The sequence below is a fragment of the Propithecus coquereli genome, unplaced genomic scaffold, assembly GCF_000956105.1.
Source record: "Propithecus coquereli isolate 6110/MARCELLA unplaced genomic scaffold, Pcoq_1.0 Scaffold46, whole genome shotgun sequence".
Lineage (NCBI taxonomy): Eukaryota > Metazoa > Chordata > Mammalia > Primates > Indriidae > Propithecus > Propithecus coquereli.
The window spans coordinates 2472605-2478050 of NW_012150396.1; the positions used below are offsets into that span (position 1 = coordinate 2472605).

Sequence of the window (5446 nt, forward strand, 5' to 3'; positions counted from 1 at the left end):
AATCAATTATGAATAAATAGTATTTGTAATGCACAACTCAATCTTTAAGAAAGTGGAATACTTAGAGTCTATGGTCACAGGAATTACAAATGGGTAGTTTAAGTGCAAGAGAAAGTTTCACATATTAAGGCCACTTCAGGACCAACGGATGGATTTGCCAAAATGACACAATCACATTGAAACCGAAAGAAACTTTGTTCCTTTTCAAAAGGGAAACCTGCAAATAAGAGGGCCCCAAAACTGATTTTCATCAACAGATTTGAAATGGTAGCACATGCTAGAAGCGTTACATTTCCTCCACCTGACGTTACTTTGGCCAAAGTACTTTCAGACTTCAGTAATTTGCTTGTTTTAAGATAAATCATAGCCCGGGATCAGAATATTTGTAGAAATTCCTTCCTGAAATGTCTAGTAACCTTTCATTGCATAATTAAAAGTCCTACTGTGTTTAACAGTAAAGATATTTTCATTATTAAAGAATGATAAATGTTTTTCTATGAAAGCTACTATTACTATGTTTGTTTAAACTTTGATGTTGAATAGAAAAAAACAAGTAAAATCTGTATTAAAACTGTAAAATAATCTCTTCATTGAAAAATAACTGTTTTTAATGGTTTTACACAAATAGAAACAATAATTAAGCATATATTACAAATTATTTTGCCTGATTTAGATATGAGTGATTTCAAATTGCTTCTTTTACAAATGTCCCCTGGTAATGTTCAGAAAGCTTAATAAATTTGAAAGTAGAGAAGAAATAAGCACATTTCTTTTTGGCTCTGGCCCTATCCAAGCTTTTAGAAGTTTTTCTGGGCCTTTTGTCAGTTTTCAAGAAGTCTTGGGCTTAAGACATGGCCCCTACGTGAGGTGAGGACAACTCCCCTTCCCTAATCACCATGGAAAAAAAGAAAAAAATAGTCTTGGAAGCCGAGATTGCTATAAATAATTCTAGCCATGACCCCTCAAACCTGTAAGGAACAGAAATTGTCGAGTGTACACTCCTGGTTGTTTCTCATTTTCCACTAGCCACTTTCAGTTTTAAGGTCCATTATCCAGTTGCCAGAAGACAACTGTTACTGAGATTAGATTCTAATATAGAACTAAGAGCTTATTTACAGTCTCATTTTGGGTCATTTAGAAAATCAAGTAAGTCAATCATCTTAAGTTAAACGGAGAAAGATAGAACAATCTCCAGCACCTTGAATTTTAGCAATTGTTGCATTTTCTCTATTAGTATTATTAATAACCTCCACTTATATAGTCCTTTGCAGTTTATAAAACATTTTCTCATCTTATTTGATTTCATTTTAAAGATTAGAGATTGGAAACTCCAATTCTGATAATATTATTTTATTGTACGAGTTCACAGGCGTAGTCAAATTGCAGGTCGTATCTTCCACCTGCTCTAATGTTCTTCAACCGAAAGAAGATACTCCGGCTGTCTCTCTTCCTGAAAAGAAAGAATAAATGTTGATGATTAATGGACAGAATTGCAGCCCTTACAGGAATCTACCTCACTTTTAGCTGCACCCTTCCTTCCTCATGCTTGCTGTTCCCGGTTATACCTAACTCTCAGAGTCCAAACCTAACCTCTCCCACAGAACTTTACCAGGTGAGGCATCGATGTCATTTTATTGGCAGTGAACCTGGCCCACAAACAGGCAGTTCTCCTAACTCAAGGACAGAATACGAACAAATGAGTGGCTTCCCGTTCATTCTCACCGACCAGCATTGGGTTTTGCAAACGCAGAAGTAAGTCACTAAGACCTGAGCCAAGTTTTGTCCTCCTTCCTCTGGTCTCAATCCTTTCTCTTCTTAATACAACGCACTCGAATCTCCTTCTGACGCCTGTTATCTTTAGGCTCCGGCCACATGTATTTCATCCCGAACCTTCTCCTGGGGCAGAAGGTTACTCAGGAACCTTCTGTGGAACCTCCTCTGTGGAACCCCAGACCCTGGGGTCTGAGAAGTCCCTTCAGGTGGATGGGGCAGGGAGGAAGCGCCTGGCCTGCAGGGGATACGGGCAGGGCAGCCTGAAGCGGGTTCAAATCCTGCGCCTGCTCTTGCGCCTCACGATGCTTAACCACTCTCTGAGCCTCAGTTTACTCATCTGTAAGGGGGACCTACTCTCGGTCTGTGAGGGTTAGACGAGCTCGTGCATGCCACGCACCTGGCTTGCTTGGTACCCTCGGAGTCACCTGAAAGTTAGTTCAACTCCCCTCCTGCCTCCGCCCCGGGGCCACGCTGGTTTGGGGAAAAAGTCGCCCTTAATGGTGAAGAGAGCCAGTTCCCTTCCGTTCAAAACCCAGCTCGCCAGTCACGTGCTCTCCGGAGAGGCCACTTGTTTGGGGAGGTGTGGTCTCCATCGGTGCCCTGCTGGTCAAACGGCGTCGGGGAGCGCCGAGAGGCCAGCGGGGGCCTGGCGGGGTCTGGAAACCACCTCCCCGCCGCCCGCGCAAAGTCCCGGGGCTGCAGCGCGCGCTCGGCCCGCCGGGGGGAGGACGTCACCGCGCGGTCGCGACACGCCCCCTTCCTGGCCCTGTGCTCCCCGCGCGCTCTTCGGCTCACACCCGGGCCGCGGAGCAGCAGCCTGGGCGCGGGGCGGCGACCGTGCGGGACCCCGAGCCTCCGCCAGGTGGTCGCCTGGCCGAGCCGGTTAACCCCGTTCTGGGCCCGGAAAGCGAAGCTGCTCAGGAAAGTTGCCGGACCCCCGAGCGCAGGTACGTGCGGGGCGGCGGGCGGGGTTGAGACGGTGGGGACTGTCCCTTTGTTGTTTATCCCCCAGGAGGGCGGCTTTAACCAGGAGGTCTTGGGGTGCCGCACCCAAAGGCATCGCCCGCCGCTGCGGATGGCTCGCATCACGGGCGCACGCTCACGGTGTGCTAGGGAGCCCCCCCAAATTACAGACAGCGTGACCCTAGCTTTATAAAATACATGAATATTCATAAATGAGGGGGGCACCGAAAGGAAATACTGGAGATGGGGGGGGAGGTGTCTTCTTTGTACTTTGATGCCCTTCGCAAAGTTTCTGTAATCAGAAAACAAAAGAATGCCATCCGCGCAGCGGTGGCCGGGACCCGCCTGCGCGCTCCGGTCGGTTCCTCCGCAGAAATGCGGTGACCCGTGTGTTCTGGCACTTCCCCAAGCTTTCGAGTTGAAAGGAGGACTTTACACGTCCGCTGGGACCTCACGGGGGGCGTCCGCAGCCGCCGGGAGGTGGGACTGTGCGCGTCTGGGTGTCAGGAGGATGGGGCGGACGGGGAGAAAGAAGACACCCGCGCTGAAAAACGCCCAGCTTTTTCCTAAGGTTGTCCTCGTGCTGTGTTTGGTTTTCTCCTTTTTTTTTTTTTGCAAGACCTGTGACTTTAGTAAGTATTGATTCTGCTGAACAGCTCTCTCCATAACAGAGTTCACAAATGTCTTGGAAGCCACACTGCAGGGTGACACTATTGACAGGGGCGAGGCAGGAGGTTAACCGTGTCTTGCTCTGCTTCCAAGTTCCTCTTCCCCTCCTGTTAGCGCAGCGTTTGCTGTCTGCGAGGCAGAAAACCAAGTGGTAAAAACGGAAACTTCGAACTTGCAAGCATGCAAAGACATACTCTCTCTTGAGAACATCGGTGGGGGGAGCCGGGAGGGGGAATGGGGCAGGAAATGAAAGTAAAAGTGTTAGAGGGGTACCTTGCCTAATACATTGCCCGGAACAAACTCCACTATTACCGGCAGTCAATCGTGTTTTAAAAAACAAAGCATGAGAAATCTTGTGGGCATGCATGACCACCCAGGGGCACCAAACTTTCTGTTACACTGCTCAGACACCTGGCTCCTTTTAGGAAAAATATCTCTATGTATTTTGGTTCATGACATCTGAAGGCCAAACACCCTTCTGCAAGGCGAGGGTGACATGTCTCTACACTGGCTTTGCAGGACCTTACAGCTCATGTGTGTGCATGTGTGCGTGTGTGTGTGTGTGTGTGTGTGTGTGTGTATGTGTGTGGCAGGGCAGGGCTGGGAGGTGGCGGTGGTGTTTGCAGGTAGCACCTCTACACATACCCCCTCTTCCCTCCCCTGAGAGGACTTAGAAGCCTTCCCTTGAATCTAACCCTTCTCTTGCCCGCTCTCGGCCCCCCAGGACGTGTATACTTCCTGGTGTCTCCCACAGAGCTGGACACTCAAGAATGCGGCACCCACGCCTTCTGTGCTGTGCTTTCAGAGGCAAAGCGCCTGGTGGCCGCACTTGTTTTTATTTCTATATTTATTTATCTATTACAGTTCCTTTGTTAATACAGATGTTACTGTTTGTCAGACATCATCAGCGTTTTACAACTTTTTAACGTCACGTATCACAGTTTACCACTTTGATGATACTTCGCTAAGCTTCAGCTCCATTCAATTTCATAAATATGAGATGGTTTGTGATTTTGTAAAGAAAATATTTACTAAATGTTTGAATGGATATCAAGTACACAAGGTATAAAATTCCAAAGGTACCGAATGTGCAGTGAAAAATAACTCTCCTTCCTACTCCTGGACCCCAGTTTCTCACTCCAGAAATAACCGCTGTTATCACTATATAACCTCATTCTTCTTCAGTTTCTTTGATAACTTATAACTAATAGATTTCAAAAAGCCGTTTTCAGCAACTGCACAACAGTAATTTCTTTTTAAATCTACCAATTTTAAATGTATTATTTCAGTTATTTGTTAGTTTCTGTCTTTTCTGTTGTTCTGCCCACCACTCTGAAATGCCAGGGATTCAGGCCACTTTGCAGAGGGACCTTGTGGCTTTGGGGTTTAACAGATCGATTAGTTTCTAAGTTCCTTGAGGTCAGAGACTGTGATTTGTTCAACTTTGGTGCTTTCCAAACAACCTGCCGCAATTACTGCCAAGTACTAGGTCCATGCTAACATTTATAGAGCCAGGCTTTAGGAAGAACTGATGTTCACAGTAACCTGGTGCTTCAGAGATTCTATGAGGCAGCACAAACCGAGTATTTCCCTCCCAAGCCTAGAGTCTAGGTTGGTGTCCTGCTGGCTGTAGTACACACACCTCGACGGCCCCTTCTCTACAGGTCAACTTGTGTAGTTTGTCAAGTAACTGGTGACCAAGGAGGCAGTGTTTGCAATGGTTAAGGAGTGCATTAGCGTTTGAATCCTGTCTTTGACACTGGATTTGTGATCTGGGCTGGTTATTTAGACCCCTTATTCAGTTCCCTCATCTGTGAAGGGGTGATTCTTAGGGATTTTTGTTTCAATAGATTTAGGGGGTGCAAATGGTTTTTTGCTACATGGATGAATTATATAGTGGTGAAGTCAGGGCTTTTAGCCTACCTGTCACCTGAATAGTGTACACTGTACCCAATAAGTAATTTTTTATTTTTTATTTTATTTTATTTTTGAGACAGAGTCTCACTGTGTTACCCGGGCTAGAGTGCCGTGGCATCAGCCT

General features: G+C 46.5%; 1 protein-coding gene across 2 annotated transcripts in view; it reads left to right on the plus strand.

Annotated features, from left to right (window-relative positions):
- The first annotated feature begins 1716 nt into the window (after positions 1-1716).
- LOC105818954 (TRAF-interacting protein with FHA domain-containing protein A-like) overlaps positions 1717-5446 on the plus strand; it is a 7706-nt gene continuing 3976 nt past the window's right edge. Inside the window, exon 1 of one of the 2 annotated variants that reach the window (XM_012655104.1) lies at positions 1717-1752. The gene's annotated coding sequence lies outside the window, so the exon portion shown is untranslated. Of the gene's footprint in view, positions 1753-2544; positions 2721-5446 lie in introns of those variants that run through there. The other variant, XM_012655103.1, reaches the window with a different exon arrangement.